We start from the raw sequence: 27,530 nt of genomic DNA on the forward strand, positions 1-27,530 counted from the left end.
TAACTTCGCAGTCCCAGTTTCATCTGATTAACTTAAAAACGAACAGTAGAATTTGTCTTTTTTGGGGGGCGGGGTACTAGGGGTTGAACTCAGAACCCTCCACATGCTAGGCAAGTTCTCCAGCACTGACCTACATGCCCAGCCCTTTTTATTCTGAGACAGGGTCTTACTAAATTGCTAACGCTGGCTTAGAGTTTATGATCCTCCTGCCTCAGCATCCTGAGCCGCTGAGATTACTGGCATGTCCCCAAACGCTACAACTACATTTTTTAAAAGTAGTTAAGCACATTTTGTAAAACAAACAAGAAAAAAAAAGTTGGAGTATTGGATTTTTTTTTTCCCCTTTAAGTTTTGGCAAACTCTTCAATAACAATAAATTTTTGCTTTTTTTTTTTTAAAAGCACTAGCTGAAGCTGGGTGCCATGATGCATGCCTGTAATCCCAGTGGCTCCAGAGGCTGAGGCAGGAGAATCGCAACTTCCAAGCCAGCCTCTGCAACGGCAGGCGCTAAGCAACCCAGTGAGACCGTGTATCTAAATAACATACAAAATAAGGCTGGGGATTCGCTCAGTGGTCGAGTGCCCCTGGATTCAATCCCTGCTCCCCCAGACGGGGCTGGGATTGTGGCTCAGTGGTAGAGTGCTGGCCTTGCAATGCATGAGGATTTGATCCTCAGCACCACATAAATGTAAAATAAATACATTGTGTTCACCTAAAACTAAAAAATAATTTTTTAAAAAAGCTAGCTTCGCTAATTTAGCAATGTCCTAAGAACTTAGTAGGACCCTGCTCAAAAAAAAAAAAAAAAAAAAAAAAATTAAAATGGGGCTGGGAATGCTGAGTTCAATCCCTGGTTAAAAAAAAAAAGTATTAGCTAAACCGGATATGGTGGCAGTTTGGGAGGCTGAGACAGTAGGTTTGCAAGTTCCAAGTTAGTCAGTCTAGGCAATTTAATGAGATCCTGTCTCAAAGTAAAAAATGCCTGGGGTGTAACACAGAGGTGAAGTGTTTGCCTAGCAGCTCCTGAGTCCCAGGATTTGATTCCCAGGATTTGATCCCCAGCTCTGCAAAAAGGAAAGGAAGGCGGGGGCGGGGAAGTACCGTTTGAAGACAAGTATTGGCTGGTCTCTGATCCCTAAGATGCAGCTGTCTGACCTTAGGAAAGTAATTTTAGCACTTTAGGTCCCTGTTTCTACTACTCAAATGAGTGGGATGAAATAGATAGAAGAGCTCTTCAGACATTTTGCTACATGAAAAAAATAAGCAAGTATACACGGTATATTGCATTTAATGTTAAAAGATACAACATCTTATACAACGCTTATATTCATGTACCTGTACAGGAAAAAGGATACATAACTAGTAAATATTGATTATCTTTGGGGATAAAAGTAGAATTGGACGGTTCGCCGCCGTAATCCCAGCGGCTAGAGAGGATAAGGCAGGAGGATCGCGAGTTGAAAGCGAGGTACTAAGCAACTCAGTGAGACTCTGTGTCTCAATAAAATACAAATTAGGGTTGGGGATGTGGCTCAGTGATTGAGTGCCCCCGAGTTCAATCCCTGCTACCCACCCCCCACCCCGCCAAAAAAAAAGAAAAGTAACTTATATTACTGCTTGAATTTTTATGAGAATGTTATCTTGGAAATATAAAAATTGGGCTGAGGGTGTAGCTAAGTGGTAGAATACATGACAAGCATGCACACAGACCATGGGTTCAATCCCCAGCACTACAAAAAATAATAAGTAAAAATACAAATACAGTTTGATTTGTAAGTTTCTTTCTAGGGAATTCTTAGACATTAATTTTGATATTTTCTCATATGGGTGGACACAAAGAATCTTCAAATTTATGGAGCAACACACACACACACACACACACACACTGGGTAAAACAGTAAGGCTACCACTGTCATCTCAGTCAGCAGAGGGCTTTGTTTTATGAATATTAATATTATTTATGGCAGTCCCTTTCTCAGTTTGGCCAAGAAGGAAGTCCTGTGGTCACCCATTCTAGCTCTAACTGGCATCCTGGTTTCTAGTTCATTGCTTAGCTCACTAAACTGACATTAAAACTGCCAAGATAGAAACTCTCCAACAATTCAGGTGTATTCAAGGACAGCCATTTTCTCCTAGATCAAGATACACACTCAGAGAGCTGGTTTTTGTACAAATTAAAAGAGCAGGCACAGGTAGATTCAAACAAAAAAGTTTTTTGGCTACCAGCCATTAACACAATGAGGTAATGCCAAGGCATGTCTGTTTTAAAAACAGGACATTCTGATTGGTGAAACACAATTGATTTCCTGTTTTGGTGTGCCAGTCCCTAAAGGGTGGGTCTCATCTCTGCTGTCTGTATCCTATTCCAGAACTCTTCCAGCAATCCTCATTTGTTTGGTGGTACATCTTAACGGTAGGAACTTCTATAGGAACAGTTTAACAGGAATATTAATGATAAGTAAACTAATACAGTTTATTTTTTATTTTATTTGCGGGGGGAGTATTGGGGATTGAACTCAGGGGAACTAACCATTGAGCAACATCACCAGCCTTATTTTGTATTTTATTTAGAGACAGGGTCTTACTGACTTGCTTAGCACCCTCACGCATTACTGAGACTAGCTTTGAACTCACGATCCTTCTGCCTTAACCTCCCAAGCCGCTGGGATTACAGGCGTACAGGCGTGTGCCACTGTGCCCGGCTAGAATTTTGTTTTATCCACTCTCCATTCCCTGGATGCCTATCGAATTCCTTTGTTGTGTGCAGACAGAATTTTTGTGATGGGAGAGCTTGATTTTCTCTAGTGGAAGGAAAACAACAGCAATAGCAGAATCTTGCTATGCTGGTTATTCTTCTTCCTAAGCAGGTAGGAGAGCTGCCTAATTCCTCACTGATGATTTTTCTAGAACTGTAATAAAGAGTAAGCACAGACAACTATCCCAACTTGATCTGACATCAAATGAGAGAAGAGTGCTATAACTTATGAAAATGTGTGTCATCACAAAAGTAGGTGGCTTAGGTCACCTTTCTCATACTGTCTTACCTTCCTGCATGTATGCTTCAGCATGTAAAGTGGTATTTAAGGAAAGGAACTTCCATCCTTTTTTGCCAAAGACAAAAAAACATCTAATTCCAAGCATACATTGAAATCATAAAAACACTTAGTGGGTTTAGCTTTCCCAAAAATGTATTGATGCCTGGTATTTGATTGTGTTTCAAAACCTTTTCTAAATGTCCAAATGAAATATGCAATTTTCAAGTTTCTGTGTTTTCTACTTCTCTAATTCTGTGTCCTTGTTTCCACATGCGTTTAATGTTATGTGACCTCTCCAATTCCATGGAGGAATTCCCTTACAAGTTCATGAATGTTTTATTTAAAGGAGGCCTTATACTTTATTCCTTTGTGGACTGATACGTCCTTTGCAGGGAATGGGAAGTGTCTCCCTCTCTGGTCTACTTTCCTCAGACATTTGCCAAAGACTTCCATTTTTGTTAGAACTCCTTGCAGAATTCTAAAAGGTGGTTGTAAAAACAATTTGAATAAGTTGAAGGAAACCTAACCCTTAATTGAATTGCACGAGTCATTTTGAGGAATGGTCCACAGAGAAGCAAGTATATTCAGGCCATTGCTGAGCTACCAGAAATTTCTTATGTGGGTATTATTGAAGTGGGTGCCAGAAAACTGGAATGAGTCCCTCATAATACTCATAACTTTCTCTTTCTTTGGGAAGCTTGCTCATCGAGGTGGCTCGTGAACAGCTTCCTCTTGTGGTGAAATAATGTTCAGCTCTACCTTCAAAGCTGATCGCCTCCGGGTTAACTTGCATCTGGTTATCAATCGCTTAAAACTCTTGAAAAAAAAAAGAAAAGTAAGTAAACACTCAAGGCAACACCGCATGCGGGCTCTTAGATCCTGGTGAAATCCTCAAGTTGATTTATTTTCTAAGATCTCATTTAGCAGTTTGGGGATTTAAAGGAGAGTTTCTGACTATTGGAAATGCGATCATCTTTACTATGGTGATCAATATATTTAAAACGTTTCTAGGGCTGGGGCTATAACTCAGTGACAACACTTACCTCGTACACATGAGGCACTGGGTTCGATCTTCAGCACCACATAAAAATAAAAATAAAACAAAATAAATGTATTAAAAATAAGTTTTTGAACACATTCTGTATCTTGACTATATCAACACCAATATCCAGGTTAGTAGTGAACTACACTTTAACAAGATGTTACCTTTGGGGAAACCTGAGTACAAGGGTATCCTAGGTGTCTCTGAATTATTTCTTACAATGTGTGAATTATTTTTAAAAGTTTCCACAGGTTTAAAAAGTAAAAAGATATCTCCAAGTTTCTGGACTTCTCGCCACCTGCCACCAAGACAGAGAAATTTAATTAGTTTTTTTTTTTTTTTTTTTTTTTAGTTGTTGATAGACCTTTATTTCATCTATTTGCTTTCATATATGGTGTTGAGAATTGAACCCCGAGCCTCATACATGCTAGGCAAGTGCTCTACCACTGAGCTGCAACCCCAATCCAACAATTTCCACTCCTTTTTCTTTTGTGGTGTTAGGGATCAGAACCCAGGGTCTTATGCATGTGGGGGCAAGCACTCTACCAACTGAGCTATATCCCCAGCCCTCTTTAATCATTCTTTTTAAAAGTAGAGTAGCCATTAAGTTTGATCCCTCTTGGCAAATTTTTCTGGAAAGGCTTCTTTATCTTTTTTCAAACACACAAAAAATGCTGTTCCTTCTCCCAGTTGACAGACCCAAGTAGTGCTATACCCAGAAGCAGGGATGATGTAAACAAGTTCTATCTTCTTTCTTAAAGTCTGATTTTTTTCTTTTCCCCACTATTTCTTTATTCCCATGGGTTACATGAGCCATTACTCCTCAACTAACTGAAAAACTGACACCTGTCAATTATAAGAAGTGTTCACATGAAATAAATATTGCACATAATGCAGTTCTCTGAGTGCTTAGTAAATAGTTATATTAAAATAGCCTTATGTATTAGTGGGAAGGTAGCTGTTACTCAAACTTCCAATTTGATTTTTGGGCATTATCTAACAAGATCATGCAAGTGTTTGGGGGCACAATTTTGGTAACAGAGTCCTAGGAAATTATCCAAAACAAATTATGGCAAACCCAGTGGTACCCATTATTTTGAATAGCGAGGATGACAATGATGGTGTGCACAGCACTTATAATTTCCAAAAGCATGAATTTGTGTTCTTTTATTTGACCCTAACAATCCAGTGATGCATATTATTGCTCAGATATAAATATTTATCTTCTTTTTGCAAATGAATAAATTTAAATATGGAGCACAAGAGTTGAGATAAGTTAGAACAAATTAGCCCCGTCTTACCTAAATTTATTCCTTCTTTTGAAATAAGACAAAAATCATGACCTTTCATATCTATCCAGGGTTCTTTGTGTATCACAGAATATTATGAAGGCACACAATAAATTTTTTGCTGAGGGCTGGGGTTGTAGCTCAGTGATAGAACTCTTGCCTAGCCTCATAATGCACTCAGTACCACATAAAAACAAACAAATAAAATAAAGGTATTGTGTCCATCTATAACTAAATTTTTTTTTGCTGGTATTAGAGTTGGTTTAACATCAGTTTAGCATTTGTAGGAAACAAGTCCAATTCTGTTATGATTTTTTTCCCCTAAGATGTCTAAAGAAAGCATTTGTCTACTTTGGACTTGGCTATTTCCTTTCCAAGCACTGAGCTTTGTGTTTATTTCAGATTCAACGTGGTTTCATGTCAACATGTTTTGCAGTGAGAGCAACTCTAATCATGATTTGATGGTGAGCATCATCTTTAGGGTATGGCAGATAGAGTATATAATTCGAAGACTTGGAGATTTTCTTGGCTTGTGGAAATGCTTTCTTGAAACTCAGTTATCAGTTGATAACACAAGATAGTGAGTAAGCCTTTATTGCCCCCAATAGATTGGCCTGGGACAGGTTACATTTGTTACCTTTCTAAAACAACCTCTTGTTCATCTGTGGAATAATGTAAAAAGCATAGCAATTCGCACACTGAAGATTTGGCCTTGAGTTCCAGTTGAACTAACTATTCCTAATCACTTGACCATGGGCAAGCCGTGTAACCCCTCAGAGTCTCAGTTTTCTCAACTTTAAAATTCAAATAACAATGCAAATCTCACACAGGTGTTACTGGGATCAAATAGAAATGTTTATATGAAAACATTTTCAAATGTAAAACACCACATGCATTTGGGGATGAGGGTGGTTAGGTAAGTGCTCTACCACTGAGCAACACTCCTAACCCCCATTCTCCTTTTAAAAATAACTAATCTTTTTATTACAAAAATTATAAATTTTCACTTTGGAATATTTTATAAAATAAAGGTAACCTAAGAGGAGAAAATAAAGGCCACCTATCAAGTCACAGCATAAAGTGGGGTTCTCAACCTTTTAAAAGTTGTCAGAATCCCATGGAGGGCTTATTACAACTCTAATTCCGGAGTTTTGAGTCAGCATTTCTGGGGTAGGGCCCAATAATTTGCATTTCTGACAAGCACCCAGGTGATGCAAATGCTGTTGATCTGGGAGTGGGATTTTGAAGACCCTCCACATCTAGTTTGAAACACATAATTTACCACCTGCATTTGTTTTTATGAAACCATTGTTTTACTCTAGTGTGTAAAATTCTTTTTTTATTCTTTTTACAGATTCATTTTTTTTCCCCTTTGTGGTGCTAGGAATCAATCCAGGGCCTCTCACATGCTGGTAGACACTTTACCACTAAGTGACATCCCCAGCCATACTTTTTTTTTTTTTTTTGGTATCGGGGATCAAACTCAGGGGCACTTGACCACTGAGCCATATCCCCAGCCCTATTTTGTATTTTATTTAGAGACAGGATCTCAGAGTTGCTTAGTGCCTGCCTTGCATTGCTGAGGCTTGCTTTGAACTTACAATTCTCCTGTCTCAGCCCCCGGAGCCCTAGGATTACAGGAGTGCGCCACTGCGCCTGTCACACATTCATTTTTCTATATGTGCTTCATGCTGCAGTTGAACAGACTCAGAGAGCAAGGAAGGAGGTTGCAGACCACATGGCCACTGGGAAGGATGAGAGAGCCGGATCCATGTGGAGCACATTATCCGGGAAGACTATCTTGTGGAGGCCCTAGAGGTTCTGGAACTGTACTGTGACCTGCTACTGGCTCCATTTAGCTTGATTCAGGCCACAAAGTGAGTGCATCATTTCATAGACTCAAAAGAGTGACATGACAAGGCATTCCTTGTACTTGGTAAAGGAGAGTGTGGATTCTAGCTTGTTGGGACCATTGAAGAACTCTCTCTGTCTGTCTGTCTGTCTCTCTCTCTCTCTCTTTTTGTACTGGGGATTGAACCCAGAGTGCTTAACCATTGAGCCACATCCCCAGCCCTTTTTATGTTTTATTTTGAGACAGGGTCTTGCTAAGTTGTTGAGGCTGACCTCGAACTTGTGATCCTTTTGCCTCAGCCTTCTAGTCACTGGGATTATAGGTGCACCACCACACCTGGCTGTCTCTAACTTTCACAGGAAGAACAACCTCTGCTCGATGAGAAGAAAATATTTTAGTCCAAAGAGCCATTAAAAAAAAAAAAAACACAAATAGTTATGTTTTTCCTCTGAGCTGTAAAGGTCTAATGTAAAGTTATGGTAGAGTCAGAAAATATAATCAGAAAAAAATCCATAATCATTAAATCTAGAGATAAGAATTTTAGTATATCTCCTTTCAGTCTATATAAGTATCTGTGCATATAAACATACTTGTATGTATATGTATATATATGGTTATATTCCAATTTCAGTTAAAAATTGTTTAACATTTTCCATAGACAACCTTTGTAGTATTTTACACATGCACACAAATTCTGCCATATTGTTCAGTAGCACTCATGTACAATTCTTAAATCTTTCACTGAAAATGAAAAACCCATCTGTCATCTGTTCACAGTAAAAACGGATTGTTTTCCAAAGTTGGCTGCTTTAGTTAAGATAGGAAGTGAAGTTTGAAAGATGGTCTTTCCATTTTACAAATTCATTAAATAAAGACCAGTCAAGAAATACAGTAGGATCTAAGAAAACAAGGTGGTCTAGAAGCTGGATTGTTACAAAAAAGGCAAAGAACATTTATATACAATTAGTTTTATGTCCTTCTACTGATGGGTATCAAAGATCTTTATTGAAGGACTAGGGATAAACATGAGTGATAGAGAGCTTGCCTAGCATGTGCAAGGCCCTCAATTCAATTCCCAGGGGTTTAAAAAAGAAGTTCTTTTAATTTTCTAATCGATCTATGAAAATATAAAAATTGTACATATTTATGAGGTACTTTGTGATGTTTTGATAGTATATACAACTATATCTATAACTTCAAACAGTTACTATTTCTTGCTTTCATTCTTTTTTACCCAGGGGCATTCCACTACTAAGCTACAACCTCAACCCTATTTTTTATTTTGAGACAGGATCTCACTAAATTTCTGAGGTCAGCCTCAAACTTAAGATCCTCCTGCCTCAGCCTCTTGAGTAGGGGAAATTACAGGTATGTGTCACTGCACCTGGCCACTTACCATTTATTTTTTTATTTTTTTTTAAAGAAAGAGTGAGATAGAGAGGGAGAGAGAGAGAGAGAGAATTTTTTCAATATTTATTTTTTAGTACTTGGCGAACACAGCATCTCTGTCTGTACGTGGTGCTAGGATCGAACCCGGGCCGCACGCGTGCCAGGCGAGCGCGCTACCACTTGAGCCACATCCCCAGCCCCATCATTTATTTTTTTAAATATTTTTAGTTGTAGATGAACATAATACCTTTATTTAATTTATGTATGTAGTGCTAAGGATCAAACCCAGTGCCTCACACATGCTAGGCAAGCACTCTACCACTGAGCCACAACCCCAGCCCTACCATTTCTTTAGAGTGAAAACATTCAAAATTCTATCTTCTAGATTTTGAAATATACAGTACATATTGTTATCTATAGTTATTGTACTATGCAGCAGCACATCAGAACTTCTTTTTAATTTTTTTTGTTGTTGTAGATAGACACAATACCTTTACTTATTTATTTTTTTAATGTGGTGCTGAGAATTGAACCCTGTGCCTCACACACATCAGGCAAGCACTCTACCACTGAGCCGCAACCCCAGCCCCATGTCAGAACTTCTTACTCCTATCTAACTGTCACTTAGTACATATTGGTCCACTTTTCCCCAACCCTCCCTCCTTCCTACTCTTCCCAGCCTCTGGTAACTACCTTTCCACTCTCATGCGATCAACTTTTTTAGATTTCATGTGAGTGAAATCTTGGGTTGCTTTGGTTTTTCTCCTTAAATTCCTACATTTGTTGCAGAAAATCATACGCTCTGACCCATCTTTAAAAGCCTCAGCAATCTGGGCTCAGTAGCTCATGTCTGTAATCAGAGACTCAGAAAGCTGAGGTAGAATGATCACCAAGTTCAATGAACAGTCAGGACAATTTAGAGAGATCCTGTCTCAAAATAAAATTTAAGAAGAGCTGGAATCTGGGTATAGTGGCACACACCGTAATCCCAGCTGTTTTGGGAGTCTGAGGCTGACACTGAAGTTGAGGATTCCAAGTTTGAGATCAGCTCTACAACTTAGTGAGAACCCTATTTCATAAAATAAAAGTCTGAAATGTAGTTCAGTGGTAGGGCACTTGCCTAGAGTATCCAAAACCTAGTACCACCAAAAAACCGAACAAACAAACAAACAAACAAAAACCCCAAAGGCCTCAGCAATTCTAAATGCCATTTGTTGCTCTTGCAAGATGACATGTGGATCATCCCTGGGTCAGAGGCTTACATAATTGCAAGTTTCATAATCTCATGATCTTAAAGTCAAATGGGATTTCATTCTTCTTTTAATCCAATGTGTTCTGTACTTTATCTTTTTTTTTCCTGTGCTTGGAATTGAACCCAGGAGTGCTTTACTCCAGAGCTACGTTACCAGCCCTTTTAATTTTTTATTTTGAGACAGGGTCTTGCTAAATTGCTGAGACCATCCCCAAACTTATGATCCTCCTGCCTCCCCCTGTCAAGTTGCTGGGACTACGGGCATGTGCTATCATGCCCAGTAGTGTTGTAACTTTTCAAAAAAACTCCTTTACTTTATCTGAATCTTTTAGTCAATGGGGATTTTCTCTTGCAAGTATGCAAGTAGGAAAGAGACTCTCTCTGAAGTTAGGTTTCAAAGCTCTGGAAAGAGTGACTCTAAGGCATCCCTTTCCTGAGCCCAGGTATCATTGGGAAACATGGTTGGTGTGATCATCTGGAGTAGCAACCACAAGTCAGCTGCCCATTAGTCAGGCAAAAAATGTTGAAAGGCCACCCCACGTGCCCTTTGCACACTAGCACTTTGGGAGAGATTTTGATCTTGTTATATTTTTCCATAGTACCCTTCAGGGAGTAATTAACCCAAGAGTCAAGAGACCTTGACTCCAATAGCTGACGTTTCTTTAAGAAAACCAGGACATTTGAATGGAGTTGGTCTCTGCAACAAATCCTGCACAATCCCCTATAAGATACCTTCTGAGCATATTTTGCATAAATTGTGCAAGTGAAGTAATTTCTGTAACGTTTGAGGATCATCAAACAGACTATAGCAAATTTGGCACATAGGAACTTCTTCTAGCAGCTCCATTATATACTTTGTTCCCTACTAGCAGGTGTATTCAGCAGTGTTACTACCTTTCAGGGCAAAATAATCATGCTATCTCCAAATCTTAAGATAAGAATTGTGATGTCTTGGTGTGGGGATATAGCTCAGTAGTAGAGTGCTCGTCTAGCATGCACAATCCCTAACACTGCCACACACACATACACATACACACACAAAAAAAAATTGTGATATCTTTCCTTTTGTCTACATAAGTATATGTATATGTTACTTTATGTATAAACATACCTGTGTGTATTTACATATATTTACATATAGGTTTATATTCCAATTTTAGTTTTTTTTTTTTTTTATAAAGAGAGAGTGAGGAGAGAGAGAGAATTTTAATATTTTATTTCTTAGTTTTTGGCAGACACAACATCTTTGTTTGTATGTGGTGCTGAGGATCGAACCCGGGCCGCACGCATGCCAGATGGGCGCGCTACCACTTGAGCCACATCCCCAGCCCCTCCAATTTTAGTTTTTAAAAATAATTTATTTACCATCATATTGCGAACATTAGAAGTAGGAAAAAGAGGAAAACAGGAAGCTCTGAGTTTTACAATTTTGTGATTTCCTTAGGGAACTAGATTCTGGTCTGGCTGAATATATATCTACACTAATCTGGGCAGCTCCTAGACTGCAGTCAGAAGTACCTGAGCTGAAAATAGTAAGTTTGACCAGTTTCAGTTACCTGTGTCATGATTATAGGTTTGAGTATCATTGTTGTCACTTGTTTGAATTGTGGGATTATTTGGAAAATCCTTTCTTCTCTTAAGGGATGACCGAAAAAAAAAAAAAAAAAGATTTTTTTTTCTTAATCTTTAAATGAAAAGTAAATTCTTGAAGAATGGTAGAATGGTAGAAGAAAATATACAGGCCTTAAGTAAATAAAAATTAACTTAAAAGTGGATTTCTTGCTGGGCATGGTGGTGCATGCCTGTAATCTCAGTGGCTGGGGAGGCTGAGGCAGGAGGATCACGAGTTCAAAGCCAGTCTGAGCAAAAGCAAGGCACTAAGCAACTTGGTGAGACCCTGTCTCTCAATAAAATACAAAATAGGGCTGGGGATGTGCCACAGTAGTTGAGAGCCCCTGAGTTCAATCCCCGATATCCACATATGCACACAAAAAAAGTGGGTTTCTTTTGGAGAGGAGGGTTATACTTGATGAATGTTTAGAATTAGTGGTTTTAACTTTTACATTTATCAGCCTACTTAAAAACAAAGCATTTGTTATTGTTGTTTTGATGCTTAAAGAACATAATTCCAAAAGGTAACATGGAAGTGATTTTTGCTTTCTTAGATTGTTCTTTATCTCAAGCAAATTTTCCATAACTTCATGAACTTTACCTTTCTTTCTTGGCATTGGTTTTCTCCAGGTATCTAATCAGCTGTGTGCAAAATACAGCCAAAAGTATGGTCAACTCTGTCAAACAAATAAAATTGGAACTGTCAACTCTCAGGTAGTATCATTTCTAGAGATGCACACTTTTCTATTGTCTTATTTATTTATTTATTCATTGCTACTGGGAATTGAACCCAGAAGTGTTTAACCATGGAACCATATCCCCAGCCCTTTTTATTTTTATTTTGAGATAGGATCTCGCCAAGTTACGGAGGCTGGTCTTGAATTTGGAATCCTTCTAACTTAGCCTCCTAAATCACTGGGATTACAAGCATGTACCACTGCACCCAGTCAGAGACACACACTTTTCTAAACCCAGGAATCTAAGGAAACTGAGAAAACTCAAAAACATGTAATTTTGTGCAGATTAAAAGATGTAGACAAATGAATTTTGCTTTCGAGGCAGAACAATTTGGGTAAGTCTTAAGACTAGAAAATTAAAATCAGATCTTTATTTAAAAAGAAAAAAGCTAACACCAAAAACATGAATTGATTTCTTTTTTAAGAAAGCATACATTTTCCTATGTGTAACTGGCCTACCAATTGGAAGGAAGCTAATGAAAATTAGAAATTTCAACTTTTAAGCAGATGATCACATATAAGTAATTAAAGACTGACATTTCAGTTGGATTACAGAGATCTGGCCACTACATTTGTTTCAGGCTGGTGGACATTTTCATTATTCAGAGTGTCCTTAGTTGTTAAATATATTCATTTATCACCCCTAATAAAGTTCAAATACTTATCATAGAAACAGAATTCTTGATTTTTTTTTTTTTTTTTTTTTTTGATACCAGGGATTGAATTTAGGGACAGTTAATCACTGAGCTACAAACCATCCCTTTTTATTTTTTTTAATTTTGAAACAAGGTCTCTCTAAGTTTCTTAGGACCTCACTAAGTTGCTGAGGCTTGCTTCAAATTTGCAATCCTCTTGCCTCAGCCTCCCAAGTTGCTGTGATTATAGATGTGTGCCACCACGCCCAGCTCAAATATTTTTTTCTTAGGTTTACTTTCTTCCTCTTAACTTTGTTTGATTTGACATTCCTTAACTCTAAGATAGCATTGTCCTATAATACATTCACAAGTTGGACCCCTTCTTGGGGCTACATTATACATCTTAAAAAATATACCTCTTAGGGTTGGGACTGTGGCTCAGTGGCAGAGCACTTGCCTAGCATCTATGAGGCACTGGGTTCAATCCTTAGTACTACATAAAAATAAACAAATAAAATAAAGACATTCTGTCCATTTACAACTACAAAAAAATTTAAAAATTATACCTCTTAGACAACAGAATAGAAAGATGGGGAAAAAAGTGATTTGGAGTTGAAAGACCACCTAATCTCTTTGTTTTGTATTTTATAAGTTTGGGTGTAAGTAAATCTGTTTGCTTTTTATTTTGCAGCTAATGTGTAAATTAAATGTGAACACTCTATCCCAGGTTTTAGTGGAACAGTACCTGGTAGAAATTGCTAAGAACTATAATGTGCCCTATACATCTAAGACAAGCGTTATGGTGAGTACTTTCAAGAAGGGAAAAATACAGGCTGGGGATGTGGCTCAAGCAGTAGCGCGCTCTCCTGGCATGCGTGCGGCATGGGTTCGATCCTCAGCACCACATACAAACAACGATGTTGTGTCCGCCGAAAAAACTAAAAAATAAATATTAAAATTCTCTCTCTCTCTCTCTCTCTCTCTCTCTCTCTCCCTCCCTCCCTCCCTCCCTCCCTCCCTCCCTCTCTTTAAAAAAGGGGAAAATAGCAGGGCATGGTAGGACATGCCTGTAATAACAGCAGTTTGGGAGGCTGAGGTAGGAAGACAGCAAGTTCAAAGCCAGTTGTCAGCAACTTAGCGAGGCCCTAAGCAATTTAGTAAGACCCTGTCTCAAAATATAAAATAGAAAGGGCTGGAGATGTAAAGCATCCCTGGTTCAATCCCCATTATAAAAAAATAAAAAAGGAAAAATGGGGGCTGAGGATGTAGTTGAATGGTACAGTGCTTGCCTGGAGTGTACAAGACCCTGGGCTTAATCCTGAGCCTAGGAGACAGAGACAGAAACAGGGACAGACAGAAAGAGAAAAGATTTGAGGTTGAGATTTTTATTGTGCTTCAGAAGAGTTTTTTCTACTTATAGAGATGTGGTTTCCAGAGTTACTGGAAAAATTGTAAAGCAGGTAAAATTTGAACTTTTTCTGTGCCCACATATCATTCCTAATAGACCCATATATATTGTTAACAACAGAAGAGAAAACAAAAATCAAGGTACTTAAGATGTTAGATCAAGGAGTATGTCAAACATTTCTTAGTTCTTAAGATCACAACTTTGTCCTGGACATATTTTGCATTTATTTTGTGGTTTTTACTTTTTGGTGGTACTGGGGATTGAACCCAGGGGTGTTGTACCACTGAGCTACAACCCCTTTTTAAAAACTTTTTATTTGGAATTTCCTGTTTCGTGTGGTAACCTCAAAGTGAGATCTGAAGTGCTGAAGATTGTTGGTGTGGTAATGGGGCTCTCCATGCTTTTTGTGTTCACTCATGGTTTCTTTTTTTGTAATTGTAAAAGAACAAAATGCCTTTATTTTATTTGTTTATTTTTCTGTAGTGCTAAGGATTGAACCCAGTGCCTCACAGATGCTAGGCAAGTGCTCTGCCACTGAGCTATAGCCCTGCCCCCATTCATAGTTTTGAGGATGTGGCTATAACCTGTAGTGAATACTGGCTGCAGGTCAGAATTAAACAAAGGCCTTATTTGAACTACCAGCAATTCTAGGTATATGACCTATATCCGGGAACTGATTGTACTGTAACTGGAAGACTTGGATTTCTTTGAGTTCCTTTATCCTCTCTCTTCTTATGGGATCAAAGCTGAAGTGTGCCCATGGGGTATTCTCATTGAAAGTTCAAACACTTATGGATCAGTAAATACAGATATCATTGGTCACTTACCAATATTATACTATATTCAAAGAAAGTTTACAATCTCTTATGGGAAAAAAAGTAAAAAGGAGTAATAGTCATGAATCCAAAATATTAATGGGAAAGAAATACTCAAGTTTGCATCATGTGAAAATTTCAGGGACACATCTAGGAGTGACAGATTGGGATAGTGGATCATATACGTTTTATCCCTCCTCATTTAAGTATAGGAATGAAGCTATGAATTCTGGATGGGGAGATTGCTTTTCCAATCCTGGTACTTTGGCTGCCTGAGAATTGCAGTGCCTATTGGAGATTGAACTAAATGCCTATGGATATTTAAAAATTATTGTTTTAAATTAAGAACTTTCTTTGCAGTCCACATTTAAGTACTGTTCTTGTGGTGGAGAAAATTAACTTCTTTAGATTTTTAAATTTGTAGTGAAGGCATTTTTAAAAATAAAGTTTTGCAATTCTTTAAAAAAAAAAACCTTTATTTTGAGACAGAGTCTCATTAAATTCCCTGGGTTGGCCTCCAACTTGCAATCCTCCTGCCTCACCCTCCTGGATCGCTAGAATTACAGGCGAGTTTAAAATGTAAAATATGCTGGGCTCATATTTTACATTTTAATAAAAAGGTCCTGGAATAAAGGCTATAAGATACAAAGGAACACAGCAGTATCATGTAGTCTTAAGAGTGTTATTTCAGTAGTGAAATGTACCATTTTCACATCCTAGGTCCACTATCTATTAACCATGAGACCTCAGGCAACTCTCAAAGACTCAGTTCTTTGGACTATAGAAAGGAGGATAATAATAGTTCCCATCTCATAGATTTGTTGAGGTGATTAAATGGGCCCATACAAATAAAGAAGTTAAATGGAATGTAAAACCTAGCACATAATAAATATAATCGAGTTAGTTGGTTTTGTTCTTTTTTTTTTTTTTGAGATGGAGTCTGTGGTATCCAGGATTGTCTCAAACTCCTGGGCTCAAGGGGACCTCCCAAGTGCTGAGATTACAGGCATGCATCACCCCATCTGATTTTCAAGTTTTGCCTTGTATAATCATCATTATTATGGAGGGTAGACTATCCTCCCTAAGATGGTCATGAACTGTCTAAAGAGGAATTTCTCCCAATGCTTCCAGTGATTGGTTAGGTGGTGTCCTGTGGCTTTATAAAAAGATGGTCTCATACTCAGGTGCCAAACTTATGTTAGTGAGGACATGAAGCAACAAAGGGGTCTTGTCTTTCCTCTGTGTTCCCACTGCACTGCCTTCAAATTGCTAATGTGGAATGTGCCACATTGTGACTAAGGGGCATATTTATCTTTTCTGATGCTTTGCTGCTTATAGGAACTCTTTAACTCTTCTTTATTTTTTCTCTTTCTTGTCCAAAGAATTGTTGTTTGAAAAATGGCATGTTGTAAAAATTTAAACAAAGAGAGAGACTTTGAAGAAACAAAAGCCACATGAAATGTCACTAGAGTCTGAACTCCTGCAATTCCAGCATCTCGGGAGACTGAGACAAGAGAATCACAAGTTCAAAGCCAGCCTCAGCAATTTAGTGAAGTCCTAAGCAACTTAGTGAAACCCTGTCTCAAAATAAAATATAAAAAAGGGCTGATGATATTGGTCAGTGGTTAAGCATCCTTGGGTTAAATTTCTAGTACCCTCCAAAAAAAAAAAAAAAAATCACTAGAGAGGATTTCATCCAACCTTGTGGTTTTCAATAGAGATTGAGGATCTTTTATTTGAAACACTGGGACCATAAATATTTCACATTTCAGATGTTTTGGGGTTTTGGAATATTTTCATGTACCTAATGAAATATTTTAGGAATGGGGCCCAAGTCTAACATGAAATTCATTGATGTTTATAAACCTTATACACATAGTTTGAATGTAATTTTATTTTATTTTTAAAGAGAGAGAGAAAGAGAGAGAAAGAGAGGGGGGGGAGAGAATGAATTTTAATATTTATTTTTAGTTTTTCGGCAGACACAACATCTTTCTTTGTATGTGGTGCTGAGGATCGAACCCTGGCTGCACGCATGCCAGGCGAGCGCGCTACTGCTTGAGCCACATCCCCAGCCCCTTATTTTATTTTTAAAGAGTATGCAATATTTTTTAAACTTTTCATTTTACTTATTTATTTTTAAGTAGTGCTGAGGATCAAACCCAGGGCCTTGCATGTGCTAGGCGAGTGTTCTACTATTGAGCCATAACCCTTGAGTGTAATTTTATACAATATTTTTAGTGTGCCTGTGTTTTGACTGTGACCCATCAAGTGAGGTAAGGTGTGGAATTTTCCACTTATGGTATCATGTGGGTACTTAGAATGTTTTGGTTTGGGGTTTTTTGGATTAGGGATACTCAATCTGCATTTTTTTTTTGGTAGTTGTTTAGACAGCATGCCTGTATTTTATTTGTTGATTTTTTTTTTTTAAGAGAGAGTGAGAGAGAGAGGGAGAGAGAAAGAGAGAGAACTTTTAATATTTATTTTTTAGTTTTCGGCAGACACAACATCTTTGTTTGTATGTGGTGCTGAGGATGGAACCCGGGCCACAGGCATGCCAGGCAAGCGCGCTACCGCTTGAGCCACACCTCCAGCCCCTTATTTGTTGATTTTTATGTGGTGCTAAGGATGGAACTCATTGCCTCATACAAGCTAGGCAAGTGTGCTCTACCACTGAGCTACAGCCCCAGCCCCTCAATCTGCATCTCTTTTTTTTTTTTAATATTTATTTTTTAGTTGTAGTTGGACACAATAACTTTATTTCACTTATTTATTTTTATGTGGTGCTGAGGATCAAATCCAGGATTTCGCATGTGCAAGGCGAGCACTCTATCGCTGAGCCACAATCCCTAGCCCCTACATCTCTTTATGATGGGAATTTCTACATACCATTAGCCAAGACTTCTAGGCTCGTATGAATTCCAGTTCATGTATCCATCCACCTGCGGTTTTAATATCTGAAACACTTGGATGTTTCAGAAGCATCTCAGACTGAACATGTCCAAAAGGACTCTCATCCCTCTACCACCCTACTCAATCTACAGTTAATGGTAATTCTATGCTGGGACAAAAAGCTTGATATTTTTCTTGTCTCTTCTTTTTCTAAACCCCCACCCTCCAAGCAATATTCAGAATGTTACCGCTTCTCATCATTTCCACTGCCAGTATTCTGGTCTAATCAGCAATCATCTCCTCCTATTTAGATTATTACAATAGTCTCTTAACTGCGTTTCCTGCTTCTACCGTTGATCTCCCATTAATTGATACTTAATATGGCATCAAAGATCTTTATATCTAAGTCAGATCAGGTCACTCCTTTGCCTTTGAAGCCCTCCAGTGGATTTTTATTTCACTTAAAATAATATGGAATGTCTTTCTCATGACTGACAAGGCTATGTACACCTCCTGTCTCTTGTCTCTCTGGCCTCATTTTCTCTACTCTTCCCTTGTTTACTCTGCCTCAGCCACACTGGCCTCCTTCCTTACACTTCTTCAAACACACAAGGTACTTTCCCACCTCAGGACCTTTGTACTTCCTTCCAGTACTCTGTATTTTTTTACATATCTACCTGGTCCCTCCCTACTTGCTTCAAGCCTGTATTTAAATGTTCTCTTCTCTGTGAGATCCTTCCTAGCTATATTCTCTAAAATCTCAACCTCTTCCCTCTGTAGTTCTCTATATTTTTTCTCTAGTGAACTTGTTTCTCATCTGACATACTGTGTAACTCACTTAATGATCTTGTTTGTTATCTGTCTCCCCAACTAGAAAGTCACCTCTATGAGGATGGGCACTTTTGTCTGTTTTGTTCACTGTTGCATCCCCAGCAACTATTGCTGGCTTATATTAGGTGGTCAAGAGACTTTGTCAAGTGAACTAGTAAATCCAGAGTTTATCATTGCTCAAGTTTAATAAACTTTATTTAGACATATCAATACATATTTACTTATTACTCTTCTTTGAAAAATATTTTTAGTTGTAGATGGACACAATACCTTTATTATTATTATTTTTTAATGTGGTGCTGAGGATTGAACCCAGTGCCTCACGTGTACTAGGCAAGTGCTCTGCCACTGAGTCTCAATGCCAGACCTACATATTATTCTTATTAATTTTTAAAAAAATGGACAAAAAGCCTTTATTTTATTTGTTTATTTTTATGTGGGGCTAAGGATCAAACCCAGTGCCTAACAAGTGCCCTGCCACTGAGCTATAGCCCCAGCCCTGCATATTACTCTTAATTGGTGTACCACAGTGCCTGACCTCTGGTACTCAAAACAAAGTCATTGGAAGAAAGAAGAAGACAGTTAATTACATTCTGCTGTCAAATATAACAAATTAGAATAAATAAAATAAAACTTAAAAATTAAAAAAAAAAAAAAAGAAGACAGTCGACCAGAAAAACTTAAGTTTTCTTTTAACTGTCACTGACTAGACTATAAGCTTCATAAAGGCTGGAACATTGTTGCATTGTGCATTACTTCTTCCCAATACTCCCAAGAGTGTTATAAGTTATATAATAAGTATGCAAATAAATAAGTGTGTAATAAATTGCAAACTTGATGGGATTCTTATCCTCTTGTCTAAGGCTGAAGCCCCATCGGACCTGGTCTGTGTTGGATTTACAGAGGATGTCAAGAAAGATGTCCTTGGCAGAGGAGATAGCACTGCAGTGAGAACAGGTGATCTACCTTTGCCAGTATCTTCACCAGGGCCCCTACATGTGCCATCCCCAGGCCCTTGTTTCCCGTCCTTTCCTCTTGAAAGACAGGTCAGTACAGATAGGGAAACTGAAATTGAAATGGGACTGCATGGGTGTTAAACTATACTTCTAGCTGGGCCTTTTGGAGAACAAAATGATCTTTAGGCCAGGGAGGTATTTACAATCATTTAGTTGATGTTGGTGTGTTTTTATTCTGAAGTCATGAGTAAAGAAAGCTACTGTCTCTTATCAACCTCTGGATGATACCACAATATACACTGAAAAGAACACTTTATTTATTTATTTTAGTTGTGAATGGTCACAATATCTTTGTTTTATTTATTTATTTTTATGTGGTGCTAAGGCTCAAACCCAGTGCCTTACACATGCTAGGCAAGTGCTCTACCTCTGAGCTACAGCCCCACCTACCCTGAAAAGAACATTCTTACAAGCTGAACACATTTGAAAATCCTTCATGTACAGTGATTTAAACTCAGGTCAGATTAGATATATTCAATTCATATATAGTGAAACCAATTTACTTTCATGTTGAAAATAATTTTAAAAAGTGTTCTATATGTGTACTATGAATTGAAATGCATTCTGTTGTCATGTATAAATAAATTAATTAAAAAAGAGACACAATAAACTCAAGATATATGAGACTGTTGCCCAGAATAACATAGAATATTGTTTTACAGTGAACTTAAACAACAACTTTGCATACATAAATCTGGAGAGGTCAAATAGGTAAAAACTAAAGAATCATAGACATTACTTTTCTTTATTCTTTATTCATTCAGCAGTACGTAAAGAAACATGCTTTTATTCTTTTTCATCTTGTAGTCTTTTTTTTTTTTTTTTTCTTTTTGAATACCGGGGATTGAACTCAGGGACGCTCAGTGGAGCCATATACCCAGCCCTATTTTGTATTTTATTTAGAGACAGGGTCTCATTGAGTTGCTTAGCACCTCACCATTGCTGAGGCTGGCTTTGAACTCATCATCCTCCTGTCTCAGCCTCCCAAGCATGCACCTCAGTGCTGGCGCTTATAGGCATTTTTTACTCCAAAGTTCTTTCTCTAAGATTTTATATTTTAGACATAAACTAACTCTGATTTTCCTTGTTAAAAGTATTTGTCTAAACTACACCTTGTGTATTTTTTATCTTCTACTCTTGGAATATATGTCCTCTGATTTAAAAATAAACAAACTTTATTATGGACAATTTTAAGTATATATAAAATTTGAATAATATAGTCAATTGCCATGCAACCATCATTCATTTTCAACCATTCTTGAAATTCTGTTTGTCTTAGTTTGTCCCTTTGTCTTTTTCTAACATTGTTTAGAGAAGGATGGGAGAAGAGACAGACATTATAAATCTCAGACATTATAAAATTTCAACTGTAGTTATTTTGGTATAGTCATGTGTTGCTTAATGACAGGATGCATTCTGAAAAATGTCATTAGGCAATTTCATTGTTGTGCAAACATCATGGAGTGTAGCTACAGAAACCTAGGTGGTTTAGGCCAATAACTTAACATGGCCTCTTTTTTTAATTTAAAAAATGTTTTTCCACATTTTTATTGGAGCATTATAGTTGTACATAATGATGGGATTTGTTGTTATGTATTATATATATACATACAATATAGCAATGTAATTTGGCCAATATAATTCCCTGCCTTTTGACATGGCCTTCTTTTTTTAAAATAATTTTTTAGTTGTAGATAGACACAATACCTTTATTTATTTATCTTTATGTGGTGCTCAGGATCCAACTCAGTGCCTCACATGTGCCAGGCAAGCGCTGTACCAGTAAGCTACAATCACAGCCCTTGACATGACCTCTTGATTCAGTTAAGAGACACAGTAGATTCCTTGGAAAACTTGGAATGAAACCAAGATTTGACCCAGTTATCCCACTCCTTAGTTTATACCCAAAGGACTTAAAAACAGCATACTATAGTAATGATGTCACATTAATGTTTATGGCAGCACAATTCATAATAGCTAAATTGTGGAACCAACCTAGATGCCCTTAGTAGATGAATGGATACAGAAACTGTGCTATATATACACAATTAAATATTACTCACCATTAAAAGAGAAAAAAATCATGGCATTTGCAGGTAAATTGATGGAGTTGGAGAATATTATGCTAAGTGAAGTAAGCCAATCCCAAAAAACCAAATGCTGAACGTTTTCTCTGATATGAGGATGCTGATCCATAATGGGGATGGGAGGAGCATGAGAGGAATGGAGGAACTTTAGATAGGACAAAAGGGAGGGAGAGGAAGGGAGGAAGCAGGGGGTAGGAAAGAAGGTGAAATAAGATGGACATCATTGCCCCAAGTACATGTATGAAGACACAAATGGTGTGATTCTACTTTGTGTACAACCAGAGACATGAAAATGTGCTCTGTCTGTGTACTATGAATTGAAATTCATTCTGTTGTCATGTATAATAAATTAGAATAAATAAATAAACTCAAGATATATGAGGCTGCTGCCAGTGTAGCTTAGAATATTGTTTTATACTGAACTTAAATAACAAAAATACAGTATAGTAAATATGTAAATTAATAACATAGTCATTTATACTCACTATCAAGTATTATGTGCTGTACATATTGTATATGCTGTACTTTTATATAACTGTCAGTGCAGGAGGTTTGTTTATACCACATACATGTGAGTAATGCCTTGTACTACAATGTTGTGGTCAGTTCTTGACTGAAGCATTGTCATGTGAACGTGACTATATGTAGCTCTAACACATATTCTTTGTTTTTATAATATAAAACAGTGTCATTGGGCTGGGGATGTGGCTCAAGTGGTAGCGCGCTCGCCTGGCATGCATGCAGCCCAGGTTCAATCCTCAGCACCACACATAAACAAAGATGTTGTGTCTGCCGAAAGCTAAAAAATAAATATTAAAAAACTCTCTCTCTCTCTCTCTTAAAAAAAAACAGTGTCATTATGTTCAGTATAATGAAAATAACTCCTTAATATCATATAAGGCTCAATCTATATTAAGTCTCCCTCACAAGTACAATTTGTGCAGTTATTTTATTCCAATTAAGATCCAAAAAGATCTACACATTGTATTTGGTTGATATATATTTTAAATCTTTAATCTATAACCCTTCTTTCCATTCTTCCCTTTTTTTTTTAATCTCACCATTTATTTTTGGAAGAAGAGTTCTCTGATTTTATTAAACTAAATAATTTTTACAAATAGCATGTTCAGGCCCAGAGATAAAAGATTTTCTTGGTTCCTATAAAAGATCACAGGTGACAGAAGAAGCAAACCCCCTAGTCATTCCTAAGACTTTCTGCCCATAGGTATTAAAAAATTTTACCCTAGCTCAGCCACCCAGAGTTTTAAAACCAGGTGCCAGGGCAGGAGGGAGGGGTAGGGCAGTGAATATCCACTCTTGCTTCAGAGCACTGGAGGATGCCTGCCCCTGGCTGGGTCTGAGGCTGGATCCGAGGTAGAGGGTGGCCGAGGCTGTCGTATGGTAGGACATTGGGCCAGTGGAGAACACTTACCCTAGTCCTTTACTGACCCACACCTCTGTCCCCTGCACCTTCTCCCGTGCTCTCTTGGCTCCCCACCATTCTCCCCTGGCACAGTGCCTTACACAGAGGTGGTCATCAGGGGGTTTGAACTGAGTCCCACTACCTCGGGGGACACCTCTCCTCCCCCACTTGTTTAGGATTCTACACTAGGAGGCCTCCATTATCTCTTCCCACTTCATCCCTACAGAGGGGCTCCATTCACCCCCACTCTCCCTTTCACCTCTTTTCCTGTTGTATATATCACCTTTGTTGACAATAAATTATTTTTTTTAATTACGAGAAAAAAATTTTTACCCTAAACAAGAAGGAAGCTTGATTGTACTAGTTAATTTCAAGTTAATTTTAAGAAATACTTATTGAAGATTTGCTGTGTGAAAAATATATGCATTTGTAACTCAAACTATTCACTTCCTAGTGATTTTTTTTTCTTTCAGAATGATGACTATAAGAAGAATGATTTGCTTCCCTCACTGGTTCCTAGTAAGTATAGAAAATGCTGGCAGAAGTTGGAGTTGCTTGCTATTCACTGAAGATCTTTGAAAAATTATTTTTTAAATAACTTTTTAGTCTTCAATGGACCTTTATTTATTTATTTATTTATTTATATGTGGTGCTGAGAATTGAACCCAGTGCCTCACACATGCTAGGCAAGTGCTCTTCCACAGAGCCACTCCCCAGCCCCTATTTCAATTATGATAAGACTATGGGGGCTGGGGATGTGGCTCAGTGGTAGCTCGCTCGCCTAGCATGCGTGAGGCACTGGGTTCGATTCTCAGCACCACATAAAAACAAAGTAAAGATATTGTGTCCACCTAAAAAGCTAAAAAAATAAATATTTTTTAAAAAAAGACTATGTCTACCCTGGTGAGAGAAGTATATTAGTGATTTACCAGGGGTACAGTTGTTCCTTTATAGTATCTAACAGTTTTCATCATGGATGTGGATAGTGTTTTGAAATCCATGATACAATTCAGGAGGTATAGACCTTCCAATATTCAGACTTAAAAATTAGTAGCTAAACCAGGCATGTTGCTGCATGCCTATAATCCCAGCAGCTTGGGAGGCTGAGACAGGAAGATTGTGTGTTCAAAGCCAGCTTTAATAACGATGAGGCAATAAGCAACTCAGTGAGACCCTGTCTCTTAATAAAATACAAAATGGGACTGGAAATGTGGCTCAGTGATCAAATGACCCTGGGTTCAATTCCTGGTGCCCACCCCCCAAAAAAATTAGTAGCTAAAAGTTAGTAGGAAAATAAAACTACTCCCATTAGAGGCCTTACTTCTGGGAACTTGGTCTAATGCAAGTATACAGAGTTCCTGTGGCAAGGCCTCTAATGTGAATAACTTTGTTTGCATTAGACCAGGGGCTCTTGGCATAGAGTCCACTAAGTGATAGGCAAAATTTTGGACATGTAAGGGAAAGGATTCATTGCTTTCATCAGATTTCGGGAGTCTTTAACACAAAGAACCGATATTATAAGAGATCGTCCTGTCACATATTTTGAAAATTGTGCCTTTGTTAAAAGCTCCAGTGAATCTTAAAGAAGATTGCCAGCAAATGATAAACAATACCACCTGTTGCATGAAGGGAGAATTGTTAAGTTTTCTAGTCATAGCATATGCTGCATTCTCAAAAGCCATTGTAGGGGAGGGAGTGATCCCCTCTCCCAACCCTAGGTTCTTAGGTGGGTTTTTGGGCTGGGTCCAGAAACTGAATTAGCATAAGATCTGATTAATAAGATAAAAGCACACAAGAATTATTTGTTTATAATTTTTTAATTGTATATTGACATAAAGCCTTTATTTATTTTTAAATGGTGCTGAGGATCAAACCCAGTGCCTCACGCATGCTAGGCAAGAGTTCTTCCACTGAGCTACAACTTCAGCACCAAGATTTATTACTTTTGCACACTAGGGGTTCTTTACAAGAGAGTAAAGTTCAATGACATGGCCAAAGCATAATGCTTATAACTTTTTTTAGACAAAGAAAATAAATTTGCAGGAATGACAGGACAAATGGATCTTTGGATGAGAGAAGTAAATTCTAGAAATATTACTAAGAGGTATATGGGGTGGGAAATAAAAGCTAGTGGAAGGTAAGGGTTACTTAGAGGCATTTATTTAGGTTCACTAAGCCCCAGTTACCAGTGTCTAGTGGCTTGAAGTGGGAAGGACATCCAAGAAAATCTTTATGACTTGCTGAGTGTAGGAAAAGATGGGCCAAATAACCCTCTTTGAAGCTACATGTGATTTCAACTTGAAATAATCAATAGACCAATTCAGCATATTTTGAAAGAGTATGTTCTTAATTTCTTCACAATGCAATAGTAGCTTCTTTATTTGAGGCTGGGATTTTCTTCTGGAGGACTGCCTTGTTATGACTTTTAATTACATATATTGAAATACATAGGTCCAGGACTCAGTCCCCAAACTTCTTCAAAGCCAGAATCAAGAACCAAGGTTGGTTTCCATAACTTTATGCTGTCTAATTTGCCTGATGTAAAACCTCAAGCAAGCCTGTGCATCGACCCTTATGATTCCGAAGAGGTTGACTTGGAAGACCTTAACCGGAGACTTGAAATGCTGAAGAAAATGAATTAATTTCTTGGTCCTTGAATTGAGCATTTGCCTGGGTATCAGGACTGGGTGTGAATTTTAGCATAGCCATCTCTGTGTGGGTCTGAAGCTTTCTCGTTCACAATTTCTTCCATTTCTTAAATTCTATATTTCTCTGCCTACTGTAATAATGTGTAAATGTGTGTCTGTGTACACACATGTAATTATTTTTGTCCCCTCAAATTTGAAATACTTAGATGAAGATTCTTGACCTACAGAATATTATTAATTGAGGTCAATAAATTTTCCTTTGGATCTTTAATTATCCCATAATTATCTCTTTTTTTTTCAGGTAGGCAGAATGGTGTGAATTTTAAATCCCATCTCATACTACCTATATGACTTTTAGCAAATGGTGCCTCCTGTCAAATGTGTATGAAAGAACTCAAAAGCTAGAGGAAAAGATCTTTTAATAAATGAGTTTTGAGGGGCTGGGAAGATAGCTAAGTGGCAGAGTGTTTGCTTATCATGTGTGAGGATCTGGATTTGATCCCAGTACTGCAAAAACAAACAAAAAGGAAAAAAAAAAAAAAAACCCAAACCCTGAACAAATCCAAAGAGTCAACAAAACAAATAAGTATTTGGAAGAATGAATGTACATATATAATAAAATAAGTGTTTCCAGAAAATCAGTGGAATCCTGTATGTCTGGACTCAAATGTAGACTCTGCCACTTACTAGCTGCTTCTTTTTCTCATCTGTAAAATGGGGACAATAATAAGGATTAGAGAAATAATTCATATAAAAGTCTTAGTAGGTGATCAATAAATTTTAGGTTCCTTTCCAGTTTCTATTATTTGTTGTGGTCTAATAGACTAAATCTTGGTGATTTTATGAGACTAGATAAAGAAGAAGCTGAGAAAACAAGTCCAACTTAACTTTTCTTTTTGGTTGCAAAAATAAAACAAAATTAAAATCCTCTATAGTCCCATCATCCAAAGATAACCATTTTTATATTTTAATTTTGTTTTTCAAAATTTTCTGTATGTATACACAATTTTTACAAGCTTATTTTAGTAACATGGTTTAGAAACATCTGCCATACCATGATTATAAAGTTAGAGCTATAATTTTATTTTTATTGGTAGCCTAATGGTCCCCTTTATGAATGTGTGTAACTTATCTGAAATTTGAGATTATATCTTAGAAGTTGGGGAGTAAGCCTTTCTAAATTTTAAGCACAAGTCACAGAAAACAAAGATTCCAAGTTAATGATAATTATGGTATAAATTGGGGCAATTCTTTTTAATTTTGGGTTACATGGGTGAGGGATTTGGTAATTAAAAAGAAAATTAAAAAAATACAGGGAGGAGGTTTATGTTGCAAATTTCTCTTTGATTACCTGCCATTTGGTATGGTACATTTGGTATGGTATGTGGGGTGGGTATTGAGTATTAAACCTATGGGAGCTCACCCACTGAGCCACATCCCCAGCCCTTTTTTAAAATTAATTTTTAAATTTGTTTTAATTAGTTATACATGACAGTAGAATGCATTTATGCACTTTGATATATCATACATAGATGGGATATAATTTCTCATTTTTCTGAGTGTGCATG

The 27,530-nt window shown here is 37.5% G+C and overlaps 2 pseudogenes across 1 annotated transcript; one reads left to right on the plus strand and one right to left on the minus strand.

The window, feature by feature from the left end:
• The first annotated feature begins 3,780 nt into the window (after positions 1-3,780).
• Positions 3,781-26,554, plus strand: LOC143383883 (IST1 homolog; annotated as a pseudogene). The gene is made up of 8 exons (XR_013154560.1): positions 3,781-3,874; positions 7,064-7,243; positions 11,304-11,391; positions 12,101-12,184; positions 13,534-13,644; positions 19,652-19,834; positions 23,788-23,833; positions 25,766-26,554. The product of XR_013154560.1 is annotated as an IST1 homolog (transcript).
• On the minus strand, positions 10,156-10,706 carry LOC143384130 (E3 ubiquitin-protein ligase TRIM13-like; annotated as a pseudogene).
• Positions 26,555-27,530: the final 976 nt, after the last annotated feature.

The sequence above is a fragment of the Callospermophilus lateralis genome, chromosome 18 (assembly GCF_048772815.1).
Source record: "Callospermophilus lateralis isolate mCalLat2 chromosome 18, mCalLat2.hap1, whole genome shotgun sequence".
Lineage (NCBI taxonomy): Eukaryota > Metazoa > Chordata > Mammalia > Rodentia > Sciuridae > Callospermophilus > Callospermophilus lateralis.